The following is a 23,968-nucleotide window of genomic DNA, read 5'->3' on the forward strand; positions in this document are numbered from 1 at the left end:
AATCTTCTTTAGAAAGTTATTGAAGGGATGGGATAAGATTCATCGTCGGTGGAAATTTAATTTACCGGACTAGCGATGCAGTATAGTAAATGGTATGTCAAACATCGTAATGAGAGGGGATAGCGTCCTTTAGGTTAATCAATGTCCGCTGGTTTAACGTTAAACTGAGAACACGAGGAAATTTTTCTTAACGGTTCTAAAATCCCAAACATCTGATATTTAAGTTTATGAATATTTTCTTTACTTTAATTATTTGTATCCAGAGAATTCTTTAATAAAATCGATCAGCAGTTTCAATATTCTTTTTCGGCAAAGTTTTCTTGGAAGATATATCGCTGGAAGGGAAGGATATAAATATTCGCATCCAGAATTTAATTTATTTATATACGCTACCTAACCCTCTCCTTTTCTTTATCTTCAATTCGTGAACAAAAAATCGAATAACACTTTTCAAGGAGCCAAATCGCATTAATCAAATGCAAAAAGGCTAATTCTTTTTATTAATTCTTTAACGGTATACACTTAGGGAGACTCAGAAAGGTGATCAAATGTAGTGTTATAAATTTCACGCTTTAAATATTATCACATGCATTGTGAACAATTTCTGTGAACAATTGAAAATATTTATTTTTGTATGTCATAGAAACGCAGGAAATCTTGAGGACCAGAAAATAATTATTTTTTAAATCGTCCATTTCTGCATTCCTCGTGATTTTATCATGCCATCAAAGAGCAAAGGATCTTTTGAAACTGATATATATTCGATCTCGTCCATTTATCAAAACGTATCATCCTGTAGCTATTATCGTTACAAACTCTCGAAACAGATGTCCGCTTATTACGATGCAACGTGTATATACATAACGTGGTGTCCACTCGACACACCTACTCGCCGAAAATTTACGCGTGGCGTTCGATTCGCGAGATGAGCCGCGCAGATTTCAAGGAATCGCGGATTTAGAGGCGCGCGTTAGAGTCGTGGTTGGCGCGTTCTTTAATGGCTTGCTTCCAACGCTCGTATATCCCGAGTCTATGCGTTTATAGCGGTTTAACGACGTCTGGTCGTTTGTTGAACGACGATGCACGGCTACCAGCGCCGCGTAATGTTCACGGTGAATTCTTCGAGACACGTTGGATTCTCGCTCTACGCGAGATTTCTAAATTCTCGTGTTGTTACTGCTGCATGAGAATTTCAATCGTTGTGACCATTTGCTTTTAAACAGTTTATTTGCATAAGTCTTTTTCTGTATCGTTTCTTACTTTTACGTTTAGTGTCTGGATTAGCGAACTTAGTCTCATAAAGAACGAAAGCACGTTCGTCTTAGCTGAAGAAATTGGACATTTCACACGTTACGACATAATACCATCTTGCGGTATCACTACGGTCTGAGAATGACCAGTTGTAGGATTTTATCAAATCATAAGATGCGTTTCATTTTCCAGACATATGAGAGTGAAGTATCTTGGATTTTTAACGAATAAACGTAAAATTTAAATATCCGTATCAACGAATTTTCAGGCTGGCTTCGAACATTCGAATATGAACTAATATACAGAATTGTTCAAGCGACATCAAGAATCGGTAGGCATCTTTTGTGTAATTTAAATCTAATTTATGAGATCTATATGTATATTTAGTACCTACTGCAACTATAACGTACAAGCACGCGTGAGTAGTCGATTCTACGCAAAATTCGTAATTAAGAACCTCGTAATTACACAGTTCTAAAATTTTACTCCATTACATTGGTCAGATACTAAAATCAAATATCTAGAATCATAATAGATATTGAGGCGTAGTTTTTATTTCGAATTGCATGCAGATCTAACTAAAATAGGGGAGTATCGGAGTTATATAGTCCTGATACTATTGTTTCGTGCGGACTACGGACGCGGATGAACTTATCCTCTTGCTCTTTTCACCTTTTCTCGGCTGACTTGAATCGTAGGTATCCTCTCCCATCGCGGGTCGAATCTCAAAGGTCAGTGTGTTCAGTTGCCAGTGTGTTCCGTGTTTAGTCGATAGAGGTAGCCTCGCGATCACGAACAGGGTCGCATGCGAAATTCTGCATAAGGGTTGCACGTTCTCACACAAAACTGCCGGATATCTTGAGTTTCTTCGAGCCTCGTTGTCTCGGGTTCTTCTCTTTTCCCCATGGAAAAACGCGCTCTGGTTTCCAACTTCCGTTTCTACTCGATTACCTGCCAGAGTTTCGTGCGAGTTCTAGCCTTAGAACGATGGTTCAGCAACATTTCTAGGATGTGGAATGTTCGCGTTCCGATGCTAGAAATTCTACTTGCGCTTCCGCGGCTCGGTCTTGTATGTTTACTCCAGGGAGTTGTAGCGTTTTGTCTATCTAGTACGGTGTCCAAAGAATGTAAGCAAAAAGATAATTCTTAGGTAACTTGAAAAAAAAAGAAAAAACAGCGAAAAATAAATTCTTTGAAATCATTGGGGAATTGCATAGCGTAATCATCGTTTGCTCAGTTTGATGTAACGTTTTCTTTGATATCGTCTGTTTCTCTAGTTGTATGCTCTTTGTTTGTACAAAACGTTATACAGTGGATACAAAGGTATTTGGACGCACTTTGTTTCACTATTTCCAATGAAACATTTTTTTGATAATATTCTGTGCATTTTATTTTCATAGTATTTATTTTTATAGTCACATAAGAGTATTGGCAAATGGTACGAAATTTAATAACTCGAACCTAATTAAACCAGTATGCAAATGTTATAATAAATATGTCGGGTTTTCGTTAGAAATTTTAGGCGCGTAATAATTAATAAGTATAACAAAAGCTATTGACAATGTTCCTGGGCTTAATAACGAATCCACGGTCAACGGGTAAACTCTTTGTACAATGGAATACATTTTGTAGCACGCAGACACGTTAACTCAGACGCTGGGTTACTTTCAGACTGACTGCCAAGACGATAACAGTAAACTCTCCAAGGTGATTGCAAAATAAAAGACAGATAAGGTCACATTTGTCAATTACATATTGATAGGGAATATCAACAAATTCCCAAGCGCCGTTACTAGGCAGTCCCGCGTAAAATCAACATTGCTCCTGACCGAGCTTGATTGTTAATACAGCGTGTCCCTCAACATCGGTACTTTCTCTGTTAGACATATCATTCATCCCGTGACCGTGGCTACGTTCGGCGACCAGTTATGTCACCTCGAGTCCAAGTATTGGGGATCTTCCTAAAGAAAGGCCCGATGTCCCTACATCTCGGACAAATATAACAATACGCAAATATTTTTGTGGTCGCTATAGATACTAGTACAACTGATAGAATTATTATATTATATTATATTGCTGTGTCAAACCGTATAAAGTAATGATTCTCTAATTATCCCGAACGGTGTATATCCATTGATTAATACGAAATATGAAATCTAAAAAGTTGAACAAATATTCTATAACAATTCTTTTCGATTAATTTTGCACAAAAAATGCACGCAGAAAATAACCCTCCTCTACATACATTTCTTTGCGATACAGACACATCATTTCGTTGAAATCATTCACTGATATTTTTATGAATGAACCCAATGCTGATTACGACATTCCGCGGATGAATGGTAGGAATTCAAGAATGAGCCGGCAGTATCCTTTCCTTTTTCGTTCGTTCGACTGAGATAAAGAGAGAGAGAAAGAGAGAAAGAGAGAGAGCTTGCTTTTAAATACGTCGTTGAAATATGACGTGAAAACAGCCAGATTCTGCTTTAATCGTGTACAAGTGGGCACCGGTGACTTCCTTGTTCGTAGATTGATTATCATGGAACTATGGAACATCGTTTTCGCACAGGCAACCGCAGCATTGTTGGTGGGTGGTTACGTTGAACGACAATTCCAAACGATGTAGCTCATGAATACGCCTTTAAAAGGTAACGGTACCTGTCCTGCGTATATCCGTTTTGTAGAATCGGGTTCTCCCGTGTGTAGGAGACTACTTGCATTGTACGTAACTCTACCGACGAAGCAAGGGAATTTTCAGTGTTCTTAGTGGAGTTAGATACTTAAACTTTTATATTTCCAAGATTATCCCCTCTAAGTTTTGTATCGATTCAATATGGCATTGGTCCAATGCTTCAGTTTGGTAATATTTGATGACTACAGGAGAAGCAAGGAATAAGTAAGATTTTTTTACTTTTAGCGGAGGACAGATTAAAATGTTGAGTCAGATCAAAATGTTGTTATTCATCGTACCAAAACTGTTTTTTTATTTATTTATTACTTGGTTTTTATTAATTAATAATTTTATTTATTTATTTGGTTTTGATACTAAACACGTATTATTGCACCTTCTTCATAAAATTCTTTATAAAATTCTTGAGAACATTAAAAGTATTGGAGATATGAAAATGTTGCTTGCCTTAAAATGATTGTAAATTTCACATCAAATTCTAGTATTACATTTTTATCGTTGTACTTCGTTGCTAAACTTCATAGAATTCTACTGCAACAGTACGTAGGTAGAAAGGTCTTGGCAACGTTTCATCTCCATTCGTCTTTTTCTTTTCTTAATCATTTCTCGGCGACCTTCCTCTATTTCAGTTGGAAACTTTCGACGAAATGCTGCAAGTTTCGGCCTTCGTATATTCTACGCGTTTTTCACCATCTCCCAGGCTGCCACCTCGCTGGATCGTTGCACCACTGTAACACAGGCAATTGAATTATTGCCTTGGCACATCCTGGCGAATCCGACTCTACTCGAAAATCCTTCTTCGTTTCTTCCGCGTCGCGTCCAGGCGAGAACTTTTGTTTCTTAAATAATTGACATGGACGACGAACTCGAACGGGGAGATCGTTGCACATAATTTATCATTTCTGCATTTCTCCACGACTTTCGTGTTCGTTCATGCCTCTCGAGCTGTGCACCGTGCCCGGTCGCTTCGATACATTGAATTATTGCTGCGGTACAGGTGCACCTGCAACCTGTAAGCGCTCTCCGCATATGGCTCTTCCACTTTACATAGGTAGCTGCGTGTGCATTGCATAATTCCGGGTTATTGCGGCACTTGAAAATAAGCTAGCTGTGTTTTGTTGCATGAGAAAACCGCCAAAGTATTCGAAAACTATTGTAATTATTGCTCGACTGGAATCTCGGTTACTACGCGGCTGCAAACGTTTCCATTTCTTGGTTGATTTATACAAGTTCGTGTTTCAAGCTAATTTCAAGTAAGAAGAAAAATTCAGTAGTAAGTGATTTACATAGTACTTATTACCATCGGAAATTGCTGTTTGCGCGTTTAACGTGTCTCGCTTGAAGGAAATTGGAAATACTGGTCAAGATTTTCTAATTATTTTACTAATTGTGTCTTTAGTGAACTTTTGTTAATTTTCTCATTAATTTGAGATTAGTACCACGGATAGGAATATTGATTTCCTTTATTTCGACAGATTTTTAATTGCAAAGTATTCTAGGATAAAAGAATTTCGATCCAACTCGTCTTTCAATCCTTAGATCTCATAGAATCACTTGTAAATATATGTTATTAATGTATACGTGTATTGTATTTAAGGTATATGCGTGTGCAGCATCAATAAAATATAAATATTATGTATATACTTACATACCTACAGGTATATCTACTATCTTAATAACGATCAAATTAGACAAAAGTGTTTTAAAATGTGTTCTAGAAATCGAGTTAGACCAGATCTCCGAGGTTACCTACTGTCTCCTAACAAAACATTATTAACTTAGCTGGCAGTTGTTGTTTGTCTATGTTTCTGCCAAGTAATTATGACAAGTAAAAACACAAAGGGGCAAGGCTTTGGGTAAGGCGCTTCTTGTTGCCGGTTGAAAGGAAAAAATGTTCGTTTCTGTCGTTTCATGGTTAGAGAGAGGCTCCCTTCATCGAGCCGGTTCGTCCCTACGATACGCGGCCACGTAACCCCCGTCTAATGGATGCTCTTGTCACATAGTGGGTAGCGATTGTGAAGGTACCGACTGCATTTAGAAAGGTCGTTAAGGACTTATTATAGAAACGTGGCGTGCTACCCGTATCTCGAGGGTGAGAAGTAGCAGACCTCTCCTCTTCACCCTCGAGCGCTTGAAGCGCCTTTGCCCGTTAAGCTTCATTCACACGTGAAACTAGCTGTCCTCTTTGTCGTCATAACGTCGTTCGGCCGGGAATTAATATCGTTCTTATAATTCTGCAATGAATTTAGAAAACGATTTACGTTGGCACAAGTGTGCTTAACGATCTCTACGGTTCTTAATTCAAAGGTTTCATGTACGTCGTAGAATCATTGGGAACTATAATCGTAGAGTATTACGTAGCAGCGTTAAGTCCGAAGTTTGATCGATAAGCTTGCGGAGAGTTGATCGTGTTCTTTCGTTCTTGAAAAATATAGTAACTGCAAACGATTTGTAATCTAAAAATTTTGTAGAATTTAATAAAACGTGTCCTTCCGCCTGGTCCTCAAGCTGTGATCATTTAAACGAACAGTAGCGTATATAGGATAGGTATTCTTGATTAACTTGGGAAAAATGATTTCAAAATTAGTCAAAAATCAACGGATCAGTCATTTGAGACGAGCAAACGAGCCTATCTACTTTCACGAAAATTTCCATCTGAAACTCGCTGATCGTCTTGCACAAAGATAGATCTTGCTCCTAATTGTCAGGGGAAAAAAGTTCAAGGGTAAAATTTCATTCAGGTTATCAACGATCCAGTTCCCGTACGAAACGTTAGATGATGAAATGAAATACGACAGTAACTCGTAGAGAATATATGTTGGAAAGCAATAAAGAGACATTAAGAATAGTGAGAAACGTAGTTGGACCGTAACGATCTGTGGACAGACCTTTAAATATGCATGCGTACTTCGACAATATGCATCGTACGCGTTTGCTTCTGGAAGATGGTGCCACGATGCCGCGTATTTATAGGCGTCATGCTGTTTGCTTCTGTATTAGCCCAATTTGCTCCACAACCCCCCAGTGGCATCGTGGCCACCCTCCAATTAGTAGATTAGTCGGAGCAGAACGCCTCCGCCTTGTTGGCGCGATTCGCGAATTCCAGCCTCGCTATGGGAACGCTCGATTTAACGTCGGGCGAAATCGCGAATTCGCTTCGACGACTAGTCAGTATTTCTGGCAAAAAATCGGAATCCTTCTCCTGCGGGTGTTGGTTGATCCGTGTTCCAGCTAATTGGTCGGTATCTTAACGACGCTACTGAATCTCGTTTCCGTCGGACGTCTCTAATTTCTCTTCCCTCTTTCCTTTATTTAATCGAATCTCCACAGTGCACTTAATTTGTGGAAATTACGTTTATTATCCGAGGTATTGCCAAGAGAAAGGACAATGTTTATTTTATTCGACCTGTGAAAGTTAATCGGAAAAGTTACAAAATTCCTGCGAGAATTGTTTTCACAAGAACAGCAAACGAAGGTTACAGACGAAAAATTGCAATATTTTGAAAGTCGAAGTGTTTAAAACACATGTACTGTTATTACGCTAACGAACGAACGTAAAATTTCATACTATATCGATAAAAGGTTTTGGAACACGCATTCTTCGATGGTTGCCTCGCGATATTTTCGACAATGCAAGAAAGTACATATTATTACTTGGTTTCCGGAGAAGTATTTGTCACCGTGTTTCTCGCAAGAAGGCGTTACACGAGCAGCGAGCTTCTCGCTTTTCGAATTTGTCAACCGTGCGTCGTTATCCGAAATAAATTTCTACGTACAAAATTTTCATGCGGCCGCGGGGCACGCCGTCAGCAAACTTCCCACCCTGTCCCGCGTCGTTTCTTTTTTACCACCGTTATTTCGCCGGATTTCGCGGAACACTTGCATGACACATTAACGTTGCAAGAAAAATCAAAACACGGTGCCGTTCTCTGGAAGCATTTGTCTCGACGTATAACACGCAACGCTTTTAACTTTTCGCGCGCCTTTTTCCTTTCCTTTCCTTTCCATTCCTTTAGTCCAGAGTGCATTTAGGAATCGTCTGAAACATTCTGCAAAAAAATGATCCTGGCGCGAACCATTTCAAAAGTTTCCTACGAATTCGAAGGTTGCGCAATATCAGTTTGATTTAATTAACATTAACCTGTATATAGATAATGTTATTAATATTTCTAAAATGTCTAAGAAAGTGACGAATATACAAATTTACAATTCAAAAGTCAAATGGAAAGATTGTTTTGATATGAAGCTAGTCGACAACGTTATTGAATTGCAACATTGCTTTTCCATAAGAGCCGAAAAATGTGACGAGGTGGTTTGTTATACGTGTTGGTTTATTAAAGAGACGAGTGATAAAATTATAATAGTCAATGTATATAAAAAATTCGTTTAAATACAAGTACAGAGATAGTGTATGCCGGTCGTAATCGTCGCTCCCTCAATGCTGCTGTTCGACTCTACGCTCGCTATTCGACTGTATGACTCGCTATAATAACTCGCTATAATGATTGTCCTAGAGAGCACGTTCGTCTATTCGTATCGACTGGTATTACAAATAACGGCGATAATATTTTGTCCGGAGTTCGTTTACCTTTGAACCTAGTAAACCAAAACAACGTTGACACTCCAAGTTCCAGTTGGCACAAAACAATATGAGTCTCTCCCGATTCGTATCTTCCGTTGACGCATGTGCCGCTACAGTGACTTCTCGGACATTTCAATTTTTAAACTTCAAAGTATTATTTAAACGATTTATATCATTGTCTTCTTGAAGACGGCTCATGCAGTGTAACTGGCAATCTGTTACGTCAAAGATATTTGCGTTTCTCTTTACCAAAGGGCATCTCAAAACGGTTACATAAATATTACGGTAGAAACGGAGTTCGAGTCCTTCTTGTCGTGGTAATTGTACGAACGGTACATTTCGTGAAGCGACGACCTTACGGGCGTAGTTTCTTCTGTTAGACCGAATTCATAGGGGGCTGTTCAAGGGAAACACACAGGAGGGCAGGAGAGATACGCTTCGCTGCCTTCGCGCCTTCGCGTTTTCGCCCATTCCCTATTTTCGTGTTTCTCTGTTTTCGAGGCGGAACTAATAACTCCTAAATGACTCGTTACTCTTTCTGTACGAGTTACTCGTATGATATACTACATCCACTCACGAAAACTAAAGAAACCACGTTGGACGAAAAGTTTGATGTTGCTACGTTAAGAATTGATTTTCGATCTTTGAACAATAAATGGAGACTCTTCCAAGTACTTGCCTCTTTCTAGATGTCTTATAATTTATTTCAAGGGAGAAGAACATTTTTATCCCTTCAATTATATTGATGATTTATTATTTGCATAGTTTTTCCGTGTTAGACATTTTCTGTTTTAGCCATATACGTATCTGAAAATAATTATCCAATAATTCAATTTTCAGATTTAAATCTGAATTTTGATACAAATAGAACCCACTTCTCCTCTATTTGATTCCTAATCCACCCTACAAGTAGATTGGATGTAATTAAACTTATGATTAAACCGCAGAAAACTTACCCCGTTAAGCACCGAGCAGTGCTTTGTTCTAACGAATGTAAATAGAAAAAGATATCGAGCGAGCTCTCGGAATTTCTTTTCGTAATCACAATATTAAAAAGATAGTTGTATGGATAAAAATATAAATCTGCATAGTTTACTCATAATTTATGATTCAAGATCTTAATTCCTTAACGAGACCTATTTTTAATTTTGACCTCCTGCCGATCTACGAACAGCAGCCGAACGAAACGTGCCCTTTGCACCAGCTGCAGCTTGAGCAGCGCACAGGAAACGTATCTCTACGGTTTGAACGATTCTATTTTTAAAGGGCCAGATAATAATGCCGTCTATGCGTTGAAAGATCCACGCTCGGATCTCCTCGGTTCTTCTCTCTTTTATCCAGCGTTTGTTCGCGTGCGTTGCTCTTAATGAAAGCTCGTAAAAATTGCGCGAGCTATGCGCACGTCACATGGAAATTTAGTGTCGCGAGAAATTGCAGCGAAGCCAGGCAGTAGTAAGGAAGGCCTCCGTGTTTCCTCGGACAGAGGTCGTAAAATTCAAATTTCTTTCCCTTTTTCGTCTCTTTTTCTCTTTCCAGAGTTTTTGGCAAGCGACGCGGGGTATAACGAACCCTTCGAGTGACACGTCCGCGAAAAATATCGCCGATAAACTTTCGAACGCGATCCCATGTTCTTTACGAGGTCGCTTCGACGTGGATGAAAGTTCCGCTGGAGTTATTTTCAGGCTGATAACCGGACTCATGTATTTTGTACACGATACGTAACCTTGTTTGTCTTTATCATTTACAATTTTCCATTAAGTTATAAGCTTGAATTTGTCTAAGACAGTCGTTGGGTTAATGAATATGCGTTCTTCGTGTTCAACTCCTTATATTAATTCACTTTTGTATCGGAGACTCGTCTCTCACTATATCGATACTTGTCTCACCGTACTTAAGTAAGATACTCGACGAAATATTAAATCGTTTTCTCCGTTATCATCGTGAAACATATACATGAGAAATCGAGTGGGTGGATCTCGAAGTGAAACTCTGTGTTTAACCAGGCGGAACACCCTTTGCCACTGTGAAGTTCCCACCAGTTAAGACCTGTTCCGAATTTATAAGAACACGGTCGACGCAAGTTTCTCGACCGTGAATTCAGATAAGATCGGGTCAATTCGTTAATATCAGCAAGTGTTATTCGAACAACGACGAAAAGTCGAACGTGTAACATAGATAGGGGAATGTTGATGCAAAATTTCCGCAGGTAAGAGTCGGTTGTTTCTGGAGATATCATCTTTTTCCCATCAGGGTTTGCGGCGGAAAGTTTAAAGTCCGTTCTGGCGGAAGCGGTTAGACACCGAAACCACTTCCGGGCAGAAGAGACAATCGGCTTTCAGGACGGTTCCCCTGTATTTTAAGAGCAGTCTACCGATGAAAACCGAACCGGGAAGCAAAGCGGAAAGGAAGTTGCACACAGTTGCCGCACTGATATTGATTTCTTTCCATTGAACGCGCACAATGGCTTATCTTTGCTGGGATTAAAGAAGTTTTGCTGCTTCGAGTCTAATGACTGTCCTCGATATGTTTGTTGTATCTTTTAATTTCCCCCTATATCTCTTTCCTTTCCCATTTCTTCTTTTGCTCCTTTTTCTTTTTCGTCTTTTTGAAAGTTGTCATGGAACCGTCGAAAAGTTGCTCGAGAAGAGGAGGATTCACGATGGGTCGGCAGGGCGACGCGTTTAACCTTGAAACGTCGCCTCTTAAAGTCTCCAGTGGACTTTTAAGACCCACTCGACCGCGCGGGATCTTTTTAAAATTTGAATTCGAGCGACGACTCTTTACGATCTCGAGGCGCCGTCGATTCGCGTTCTTTTTTCGATATTCATGCGAGCAAATGCCCGCCACGGGATGCTCTCAGGATATTAAAAAGAGACGCTACAATCGCATCGGGCTTCCGCTACGCTCTGTCGTATTAATTTAACATGCCACGGACATATCTCCTTCTGGCCTCAGTCGCGCTGCTTATCATAACCATTAACCTGTTTTCATGGCGTATAAATTACAGCTTAAAAGCTCTCGCAGCTTTCTGCGAAATTTCGTAATATATCTAGTCGTTTTCGTTTTAAACGATCTTCTGGGAAAATTAAATTGAACGATAATAGTTTGGTGTAAAAAAAGCACTCCGACGTCACTGATGTTTATTGGTAAAAATAATCGGTAATGGTTATTCCCGACGAAAATCATTTAAACTAAAACACTAATTCCTATATTATGTAATAAGTTTGATAATTTAGGTCATAGCTGTTATATGATCAGCAAAGATATCCTCGTTACGCTTCGATTAACCAATAATTACCACGATTATGGTTCGTGTCTACAAATTAGCGTAAACCTCAATTTCCCATAGCAGCCGTGTACTTATGAGATCGTAGATGGAGTATATCTTACAGTCTGTTAGTTGGTGGTATATTGGCACGATCGTTTAGAAACACCTCGTTGAACCAGCACTTTCCTCGTTTGCTCTGTCAGATTTTTCTGTTATTAGCGAGATACTTTACGAACGTGTAGCCGATACTTATTAATTTTCACGCGGCTCGCGGATCGGGCACCGCTCCAGTGCATCGCCATTAAGCGCAACATCCTAGGAGAAAGATTATAGGCGAACGTTTTATGAATAGCTCGATAAATCTTGCCCCTTGATACCGTTGCGACCGGTTATGCGTTGCTTTTAAATACTTGCTTAACGCTCGTGGCGATTTATTACGAGATTATCATTCCGGCAAATTCGCGTATTACACTATACTCTCTGAGAAGAATGATCGTGCGATTTCAGTAATTGTTCACGTTGTCAGAATTTTTGCCGCGTTTGTCGTTCGACCACAGTCGATGTGCGAGTGCAAGAGATTTGGTCTCGTTTACCTGATTGCTTTCTTCGTTATACGAGATTATACTATAATGCCATTCGCGTGACTTATCTTTATGATTGATCGTGAAAGAAGGTGTGTCTATGAGGGAAGTTTGAATTCTCATCCAAAGCCATCATCTGTAGATGACATTTAGGATAAAAAGATCGTAGGTAATTATAGACTTTAAACGAGGCACTTCAAATTTTTTCACGGACGGTTGACCATGTTTTAAGAAAACACAGCGTAATTTTAATGTAACTATCTCAATTATTAATTATTACGTTATTAAACGATCCGCGTGATGTCAAAGACATTTTCAATGGGCCTATGTTTAACATTTCAAGCGATGCATCCTTTTCCGTAAATGTCGGGAACACGTTTCTACAGAAATTTTCACACGTTCTTAATAATAGAAAAACACGACTATTTAAAAAATGACCAAAAGTATCGTAGCGGGATTAATAATTATACAAAGGAAGAATTTCTCGATCGATCCTTCGTTATTACGCTTTTAAGCGACGATTTTAAACGCGAAGGAACATTGGCAAAGATGACATTAGGTCGTTCTAAATTCAACGATAAAGTTATGGTTGAACGTTTAACTATCTTGTCAACGTCTGTCTCCATGGGAGTTGACGAAATCGCACTGAAACCATTATATGCCTCTCATTATACGCTCTTAGCTTCCATTGTACATCTCAGTTGCAATTCGGTGCAGTCCCTCGGGGCAGGTTTTGGAGGTCAGTCTATTCTTATCTACCTCTATTTGCCTCTTCCGTCTACCGAAATACGATCCTCTAAGCATCGCCGCGAGCCCGAGGTGAATCGTTAGAGCATCATAATTTGCACAGTTGTCTTCTGTCGTCCGGAAGATAGAGATTTTCCGACACTGAACAGACAAAATCATACTTATGACGTGCTAAAACCCATCGTTGAGTTTTATTATCTAATTTGGCACGATAGGCAAAGCTAAAGTAGCAGAGATTAGTCTCTAGAGTATAACAGTTTTGAATACATAGTGGCGCTATGTAGAGCAGAATTTAAAGAGTTCGAATTCGAATCTGTTTTGGATTCGTTGTTGGAAATATTAAGCAGCGTAAAAGTCATCCTCCTCAGAATGATAATTTTGTGCATTTCACCTCTTGTATCTCATATGGATACAAATTTAATAATTTTAAGGATACATATTCAAATTTTATCGAATTACATGCCTTAGTTTCTTTGCAAAATTATAGTTCAAAATCGCGCAGTAAATATATTGGTTTTAATTTTACGTTTTCGCGATTCCTTACCCTCCGTGGAGCAAAATAGCGTTTTACCTATTTACAACCTTATAATCAGATCCTGTACTCGCATTCGGTAGGAGTGAAAATGTATTTAATTCAGCGCAGCCTCTATATCAGAAATTATTTGCTTTTGAAAAGATCGATCGCCCTGTCACAAACCAGTCGAGCAAGTTTGAAAAATACAGAAATAATCCTTGTTACCGACAGAGAAGAATGATATCATCGTTGTCGAGTGCGCGGATCGATTCGAATTGGAGTCCCGTGTGGAAACGAAGCGTTAAGAAGGTCGTTGTGGTATAGCGTGGCTGTTTGCGGAGAACACGGGATCGTTTGTATGTAGTCCCATTTGCCATTCGGCGAATAAACGGAGGACAGGGCCAGCATGTTTGACACAGGAAGGTAGTTGCCTGTGCGCGACACTCCTGTATGCCGAATAAATAAGACTCCACCCCAAGGGCGCTGCTTTGTTGAATTTTCCGAGTGCCCCATTAGTTTACGACATTGGACAACGAAGCGACTACGGAAGAAATGATTTTAAAAGAACCTTGAGAAAACCTTGAAGGAAATATGAACGAGACAGGGTTCTTTTGGATGATCAGGAAGGAGAAAACACCAAGTCATCTATTAAATAGAAATCATGACAGAAGTAACATGATTTCTTTTCATAGCGATAAGTGCATCAGGCGAAAAAGAAGCAATTATTTGTCGGTAATTAATACATTAAGAACTACTGTTAATACGACGTCTTTTAGGATTAGGACAGATAGGTTAATTATTATTAGTATCAATGATTCTGCGGAAATAAGAATTCACGAAGCATATAATATTCGAAAGAACATTCTCCTAATTTTCATTTTTGATTTAATTTTTAGAAACTTGCGATTTTCTAGTTTCAAATTTTCATAAAATTACCGATTGCAAATATGTCAATTAACGTTGATTAGTAGCGTATTTTCTCTCATTTCTATATACATTTACTATGTTTCTTCAGGTATTTTACTCCACATTTAGAAATTCTTACAATTCCACGCTTAAATTTTTGACTTCTATTGCTTCGAAAATTCAAGTCTCAGAGAAGTATCGTTTTTCTGTAAAACGACTTAATATTTTGTTTTAATTGACTTACTTCTTTCAGTTTATTTCATCCCACTGCATTTGTTGATTATGGTTTTGTCGACCACATGTAATTCAATAACAATAGCGCCGAGTTTATGTTCGGTGCAATAACCGTGTTATATTGTGACATACGAACGTAGACTGCGAGATGGAATAGCATCCGATCTTTTCCTGGAACAAACGACGACAGTTGCTTCTCAGGCAAACCACGAGAACTCGTATCTTTAAAGATTAGAAGCGTGGAAAACGTGCGCGTTTGTATTCCGTGGAGCTGTGCATGAATTTCTTTATTCAGGTACCAAGAACTTCATAATTATGGGAAACAGGTAAACGTATTTTCTTTACGACGACATCCAAACAAATAACGCTATCTGACCGGTTTTTCTTGTTCTAATCTTGAATTCATTTTTATCATTGCTTGTTTTAATTACTTAATGATAGCGTTTTCCATCTTTCTTCGTCTAAATATATTCTCAGCTTATACAACGTATACATGCAACATCGATTATGGCTGATAACAATATAAAAAATATTTTGTCTGTAAAAAGGTAGACAGTTTCCTAGAAACCTAATGGTTTCTTTTAAAGAAAATCCACGCTGTTAATGTTGGAAAGGTTTTTTACTGCATGTTCTCTCAGCGATCTCATATTTTAGTAATCTCATCTCTTAGTATCAGAATTGATATATCTAATGCAACGTTCCTTCAATTTCCTGCTTATGTTCGGCTCATTTCCTTCAGGGATATAACGTTCTATGGGATCGTTTTCAACATGTATGGAATAAGACTACTCATGCGTATGGAACATACCTACATACCATGTGTATGTACTTATCTGCATGCTACATATAACAGGTTATGTTTCATTTTCCGCACACACACATATATATATATATATCATAAATGCGGATTATACAAGCTGTTTTTAAACCGCAAAACGTATTAGACTAAAGAATACGCTTCCATATTTGAAAAGAATTGCATTTAAAACAAAAGTAATACTCGTACTCTGAAAGATAAGAAAACAGATATATTATCATCTTTTATTACTTTATTTATTTGTGATCCATGCCTTTCGGGTACGTCTCTATTTACAATATTTTATCTTATATAATATTCTCATCATAAAATATACGTTCCTACCCTTATAGTCTTACTAAATTAGAATTAGAACCAATAAAAGTAAACTTAACATAGACTTCATCGATTTTTCTGGAATTTAATACTGCAAACTGAAGCTATTACGAGCTTTCGGCTGAAGTTTTCACGCAAAAGGTTTCGAATTTACATGGCCAAGTTTAAATTATACTTTGAAATTACCTCTTAACTTTTCTAAAGTGCATATTTATGAAAGATTCTTACCTATCTTGTCTAGATTCCTTCTCTCGAGATACCTCTGGAACCTTCAAAGCTTTATAGCCAGCTTTGAATCGGCTTAGTCAATCTTACGTACACTTGTAAGCCTTGTTTCTTGTCTACCTTTTTCTCGAAATACTTCATAAAATTATAAATATATTTTTAACCCAGATCCCATCTAGCTCCTTTCTTCCACGAAATACTCCTGAAATGTCAGGTAGCTTTTTGTTCAGCTTCGAATTTATTTAGTCAAGCTTGATCTGTACCTCTTAGATTTCTCAAAATATAACAATCGATGAAAGATTCCAATCTGTCTCATGTAGATTTTCTCTTTTCAAGATGCTTCTAAAACATTCTAAACGTTATTCACCTGCGAATTTATTTAATCGAGTTTAAAATGTATCTTTCCAATTTCTCAAAGTACTTGATCAAAAATTCGAACCTGTTCCTTCTACACATTTCATCAAAATACTCCGGAAATATTGAAAATCTCATCTCCAGAAAGATCTCAAGCTATTTACAGCATATTTGATTCAACGATATACTTGGTCCTTAGACATTTCGCGCTCCATCGTAGCAAGAGAACAGAGTTTGCCACAGTGGGTTCTGGCATTTGCCTGTTACGGTGACGCAGTCGAGTTCCTGACCGAATCTGAATGTCGCCAGTTGGAGGTTTATTGATTGAGGAAGCTCGGCGTGCCCCACCCTGTCGTCTACTGGCGAATATAGTTCAGCAGCTCGCCCTCGGCATTACTGACCTACTACCACACGAGCAGTATTCGCAAGGTGAGGGCTGTCTTCAAAAAGGACATTCGAACTGAAGAGAACCGTTTCAGAGGCGGCTCCCTCCCTCTATTCTAATACGCGTTCGATACAGTTCTGCTGCTTTGTGATTTTCAATGCGAGTAGTTTCGACCTTTCGCCAAGAATTTTCGAAGGAACATTCGCCGAGGGAAACAGCTTGGAAAGTTTCACGCACAGCTTGTGAATGATTTTTCCAGGAGAAACGAACAGAGAGACACGTTGCCTGGAAGACTTTCGAGGTATAAATGTAGGTGAAGAAATCGGTTTGAAAAATGGACTTTGGCAAGTGCGGCAGGTAATAGAACGAATACCAGAATGGAAGTTCTGTTTCGTACGTCTCTAATGTTTCCTTTCGATCTTGATTTTATTTTGTATTTTCAAGTCTGTGAAATCATTGTTTCTATCTTGAGAAGAACGGTGACGTTATTTCTGCGAAAATAGAATTTGATGGATCGTATTATTCACTAAATTTCGTGCTGTTACCGATCACGTTAATCTTGTTGCATCTTTTCAATTATTTTACACCTAGTCGTGTTTTTCTAGCGTTGAAAGATTTCTTCAGTTTAAGGAAAATATACGCAATAGAATCGTTATTCGTATATTTATATGATAACGAATTGAGTTATTTATCGTTTTATTAAGATACACAAAATATATTAAAATAATGAATACAAAATCAAAATATAAGGAAAAGATACAACAAGAATTTGTATGATTTAAACAAATATATGTATTATACTTTGTGATATTAATGGGTTAAAGAAGAATAAGCTATGGGTCATGCGTATTCAATGCTAAGAAGAGTTTCGATGAAAATAACAAGATTTTCGAAAAAGATGTGGAAACATCATATTGGCACGTTTTGTATTGGCGTCACGATTTCTGGTTCGATATGGTTGAAGTAATTAAAGTAGCGATCATGCGTCCGCGAATGTGAAGTTGGCAAGTGATGAGCATGTTTTTCAGAATGTTTCCTCGGTGTTTTTCCGCAATGCATATAAAGCGACTACTTCACGTCGCATGCATTAAGTCCTCTAAAGAGATCAACCGCTTTCAGGGTAAATCTTTGAAAAGAGGCGTCTCGAATTTGCTTTGTGCGTGAAATGATGAAAAGTCTGCTCCCGTTGCTTACCCTTCTTGACCTCGGCCCTTTGTATTTACAAGAGCTTCTCCAGCGCAATTAAAATTCTTTGAATTCCTCTGACGTGTCACGGGACATGCATATTCATTGGAAATGTTTAACAAAGAATAGAATTTTCGTTTGATTTTCATAGATATCTATTTAAATGGAAATTTAATTGCGGTATGAAATAATGGTGTCTGATATCTGGGAATATTTTGGAAATTCAATAGTACGTTGAGATAAATAGAACTGATATCTGAATATATTGGAATTTCACATTGTATTGAATTTTATTAATTTAGCTGTGTAGAATAAAATTGTAGAATACAATATACAATATCTTCATATCTTCTTTTTACGAAAGATTAAATTTCCTGTACGCTCTTCCGATATTGGATTTTCAATAAATTATAGCTCTGATTTAATAGATTATTATATTAGAATTTTATATAGATATTGAATTTTACTAAATTTATTATAAAGTTTGTCAATGTAACCATAGAAAGTGACGGACCTAACTTTCGATAGAATGTAATTGTCATGTTACATTACAATCAATATGTTTCTTGAATTGTTTTATAAATATATTTAATGCATCGATGGATTATTGTAGGATGGATTATAATACCATTATATTAAAGTTTCGTAATAATTGCTTGATTTTTATTACTGCACGTTTATGGAAACATTCGTTGCAGTGACAGACTTACAATCGTTTGAACGTTACGGAGAACACAATCATTCTGAGTGAACGCCGTGATAAATGTGCGTTGCGTAAGCAATAGGTGTACCAGACATAATCTACGATCTTCTGCTTATCGTGCCTATTGCGCGTAGAATAATAATCATACCGTAAATTAGTGATAACGGAATTTACACGTAGAAAGTGTCGGACAGTGCGCGACACGATGATAAATCCGCTGTAACGTTGAGATATCAAAGCGAATTCAACGATCGCTAATGATCAATCTCTCGATATAAGGTGTCGAATAGATAAAATTTCAGAGCCTCGAGTCTTCTTAGATTAAATTGTTGAACTTTTAAATTGCCCAGTATTCGAGTTTTTTAACTTTGCCATATTGCAATTTTTTAATCTTCGAATATTCGAGAGATTAAATATTGCAATTTTTTAATTCCCAAAGTTTCGCACTTTCAAACTTTTCGACTTTCCGACGTTAAAGCTTTTTAACTTTCAAATTCCCAAATTTCTAAATATACTAAATATACTAAATTCTACAACCATGAGAAAAATACATAGCTCCATCCGTAGCATCCTAAACTTTGCTGCCGAAGTTTGTAAGCCGAAATAAACGCGTTTCAATTCATTCGGAAGAATAGAATTAAAAACACGTCCTTAAACTCGAAGTACACGATCGTTTGACTTGAATTTCTTTCTTCTTTGGTCCAACTGGGATTAAAATGTGAATTATGCGCGGGTTGGTAGCTGGTGAAATTCGGGCAAAAAGGAGCATGGTCTTCCTGCGCGAGTACGAATCCGGTTTAATAGCCCGAGAGGGGGTGGTGGTCTCGAATTACTGTTTCGGCGATATTTATGTCGGGGCAACGGGAATGCAAGAACAAAGGGCTCTCTGTGGTGGCTCGATCTTAATCGTTTAGGATCCTCCTGGCGGAATCGCAGCGCGCCCTTAAATCGTCGCTTATTTTCTCCTCCGTTCTTTCGTTGTTCCTCTAATTACCAGCAACTGGTAATTTTTGCTCCTTAGAACGATGAATTCTCTTTGGATAGTCACGGGAACGTTTCCACGATATTTCATGTATCGACGTCAAGCAGGCTTGATAGCGGAAAATTTAGAGGAGAGTTTAAGACGATGAATTATGTTCCTTTGAAGTATATATATGGGTAAGAAGACTTTACTTAAATCGCGTTAACCTTCTCTAAGTTCTCGTGAACTATTGAATTTGAGTAACTTTGCTATATCTGTACTGTCGCCTATGTAAGTATTCGCAATCTTTCAAAATATATGAACGTTGGAATGAAACTTTTTAATCTAATTCTGTTAATATAATTAATCCAGTCTTAATCTAATTGGCATCTAGCTGCTATATTTCAAACGATCATATACAGTTAACTCAGCCAGTAAAACGTAAATTCCTGTTTTGTCAAGGTACAAAACTGTTACGATATATCTGAATTAAGATACGTATGTGTATAATCTATTGACCATGATGAATCAGTTGGTAAAATATCGATAACGAATCAAACCTTCTCGGTCTATCTCCACGTATTCTAAATACCATCAGGAAAATCGAAACATTTTTATTCAGACTTTTATTCAGAAAATATGAACCAAGCAAGGGCGGTAAGCGTGAGAAAAGGAAAAAAAGCACGATCGTAATGAAAGTGGAGAATGATCCTCGACATCCTTAGGCACCCCGATATCGAGGTTCCCATGGTGGTGAGTGTGATCGGAGTTCTATCTTTTCCTTTTTACACGACGACGGTTCTCCATTTGCTTTCAGAATCCGACGCGAAACGTCCGTGAACCGATAAGCCGTTCCTTTTGCGGCCGACACCTTGCAGGATCGTTACTCACTTATCGTTTTTCGAGAGCGCTAAAAATTGCAGTCGCACGAGATACGCTCGAAGGTGAACAGGTGTTGACTAAAAATACCCAGACACGTACACGAAAACACACACCGTGGACTCTGGATTCGCTGTAATCCGCGAGATTAGTCGAGGAAGAATCGGCGGAAGAATTTTGGGAATTTAGAGTGGATCCTGGGCTCGTGATAAAATCGAGGTCAAAGTGCAAACGCCAAACTCGCCAGGAACTCAAATTACAAAATAAAGGTTAGCACAAGCTCGAAGGTAAGGTTGTTGAATTTGCAAGATTAAATTGTTGGAAGGAGGTTTCTTTAATGCGATCAAACCTGTTCGTTTCGTTTTACAAGTCGCTCAGGGCATCGAATTTATGTTTCTGCGCTTCGAAATTTATGTCTAAGCGTTTTCTTAGGGCAGCGAAGAAGTTTTGCTCGATTAACGGAAGCACGATAACATCGCTGGCGAACTTCACACGTGCAAGCAATTAAAGCGTTGGCAATTCTCGACTCGTAGATCGTGATCTGCTACGATCGAAAGTAGAAGAAATCGTTATCCAATTAACGAAGCGTATGGCGTAAGGCTAGTTATCTTTATGCGTTACGTGTGTCGTTGAAAAATCTAACTCACGAATCTTACGATTAATCGAGAACATGGGAATAGTTAGTAGATGACATTAAGTACATCGAGTTTCGATGCTCTTGTTATTGAAACTAACCTGAAATGCAAAACGTTGTATCGGTGATAAAATCAATTGGACAAAACCGATGTTATAGTACATAATTAGCCTACGAATAGTCAAACTTCAAATTTTTATAAATTCGTTTATTTTACTGGACGAAACGAACGAAATGTAACAAACGATCTCTTGAGAAATTCGATGTATTTCGATTAAACGAATGATATTTTTATTATACTCTTGACACAATGTTATTGAATTTCGCTAAATAGAGTTTGTTGAGAATTTTGGATCTTAGTTGCCGAAATAAATGTATAGGAACACTCACATTACACGTAGAAATGATATTAAAATAGTTTCAGATTTATTTAATATGTGATTTACAAGATATTCGTAGATACCCATTGCACGCGTCTCAGCACTCCTTTTCTTACCATCTTTTTACCACCATGCGTACGGAACAGTTGCATTCTTCTGTTTTACGAGACGCTGCGCACGCACCTACTCCCACACACGCTCATACTCATATATGTGTGTCACTACTACGCGGCTAATCCAGTGTAGCACACAAAATTACACATATCTCAATAGAATTCAAGAGAGTAAGAACGACACTTATCTGATCTCAAAATTCAAGAAAAAGGTAGTTTTGATGTGTAGCTGGTTAGAAATATATTAAATTTTAATACTGTTCGTTTGAAATATATTTTATATGTTTGCAATAATTTAAAAGTGCTCAAATACGCATATGCACAATAGTGTATGCTGCATTCAGCTTAAATGAACACAGCTTCTGTCGAAGTTCACATCGTGTATATTACATTATATATACGTGGTTTTGATTCAATGAACAATGCGGTGACCCGATTGGGCGACCGTTAATTGATGTCCCTTAATTAATTAATATGCAGGATGGTCCGGCGTGTAGCATTTGCTCCAAGGAACGCATACACATAATTTCTCCTTCTGTCTGTAGAGTCGTGTTACGTTTATGGTTATATCGTGGTACACAGGTGTATCGATGCTTGTACGCGTAAAACGATTACGTTCCAGTCGTACGACTCTGAATCTTTTTTAATTTAACCAAGAATGGATGGAGCATTCGCTGAAGAGATTTCAGCGAACGGTTTTGCATCGTTGGAAAAATTGCACGCAAATTGCGCTGAAATACTCTTCGTTATTCGCTTTTACATACGTCCAATCTTACCTTATTTTATTTATGAAATTGAGGTAGGTTTTGTAATAATCCTGAGCCTGGATGTCTTTTGTACAAATCTTTACTGTTTTCTTATTAGTGTGTTTTATTCTGTTTGCGGAATGTAATAAGCCTGTTAGTAACAATAATTTGTTGTTTATACATTGTACCATTATAGATGCATATGCTATATCGTGGTTTATTGTACATTTATGTTAATGTTATTATAAATTTGTAAAATGTTCTTGTAAAAAGAAGGTAATTTTCAAAATCGAGTGATATATGTAATTGTTCTATAATTCTACAATTTCATGCAATTTAAGGAATTTGAAGTATTTATGATATTATAATAAACTATTGCTTGATTCCCGATTGATTAATGTCCAACTATTTCGCCATTGGTACGTTGATCACATTATCGTAAAGGGAAGAATCATTTTCAAAAGCATAGAAATCAAATCGTATTTTCTCATTGTCTATGTACTTTCACGAGAGGGTTTGCAACCATCGGCTCGAACCTTTAGGCGACTATTTGCGAACGTTCCAGCGGATAACCCTATCGATCGCTGCAGGTTTCGCCTGGACCTATTAATACTCATTCATGTCGTGCGAAACGTTTAGTCCGACGGTAATCGGCAACACATGTTGTTAATTGCACGCGCAGCCTTTATATAATCTGCTATTGGATCGATCGTGTCAGCCTGAGATCGAAGAGGATACGAATTTAAACTCGAGAATTAAAACGTAAACGTCGAAACGGTACAGAGTATTTGTCTACAAGCGTATTTTTCACGGGATCCTTCGTTTTCCCAGCAAAATCGATGAGCTTCGAATTTGTTTAAGCCACACCAGCGTACCGTTGAAATTTAATTAAACGTGCGTACCTTGAAGCTTTTATTTGCGCGCCGCGCTCTACCATATTTTCCTTGGCCACGTTGCACAGGTAATTACGTTGCCCGCTCGAAATATACATATATCGTTGGCTGAAATCACAGCCGGCGAAGCGCCAAATTTTCCGCGCTCTTTCGTGTTGAAACGGTCGTTCAATGCGCGAATCCTCTCGATGCTTCTCACAACGAGACTGTTTCACGAGAAGGGAGAGAATCGCTCGTGGCAATTATGAAAATTTCAACGTGTTCGAGCAGCAAAGAATCGCCGGATTTCACAGGAGAACCTGCGGTAGAAAGGATATCAGCTATTCAATCCTACCCTTCGTTGACGTAGAGCATTTTTTAGCAGGTGGATGATCGAACCCTTTTGGAGAGCAGCGTGGCCGAAACACGCTGTGATGTCGAGTTAGAATTTTAAATCGTCCACGTTTTTCGTTACGACGAAACCTGGATATCGTAGAATTGCTTATTAGGAAGAAATCTGTCGAATATCAAATTGTCATCGAGTATCGAATTGACGATCTAGCGAATTATAAAAGAACCATCTATAAAACGAACATTAACTTAATTAACAGTACGAGATTTTTAATC

At 38.1% G+C, this 23,968-nt stretch overlaps 1 protein-coding gene and 1 long non-coding RNA gene across 11 annotated transcripts in view; one reads left to right on the forward strand and one right to left on the reverse strand.

The window, feature by feature from the left end:
- LOC126921419 (uncharacterized) overlaps window positions 1-23,968 on the forward strand; it is a 392,226-nt gene that overhangs the window by 15,010 nt on the left and 353,248 nt on the right. The window lies entirely within an intron of this gene.
- Window positions 16,234-16,701, reverse strand: LOC126921453 (uncharacterized). The gene is made up of 3 exons (XR_007712346.1): window positions 16,569-16,701; window positions 16,393-16,471; window positions 16,234-16,331 (listed from the first exon to the last, which is right to left on the reverse strand). It is a non-coding gene; the product is annotated as an uncharacterized LOC126921453 (long non-coding RNA).

Source organism: Bombus affinis, chromosome 10 (assembly GCF_024516045.1).
Source record: "Bombus affinis isolate iyBomAffi1 chromosome 10, iyBomAffi1.2, whole genome shotgun sequence".
Lineage (NCBI taxonomy): Eukaryota > Metazoa > Arthropoda > Insecta > Hymenoptera > Apidae > Bombus > Bombus affinis.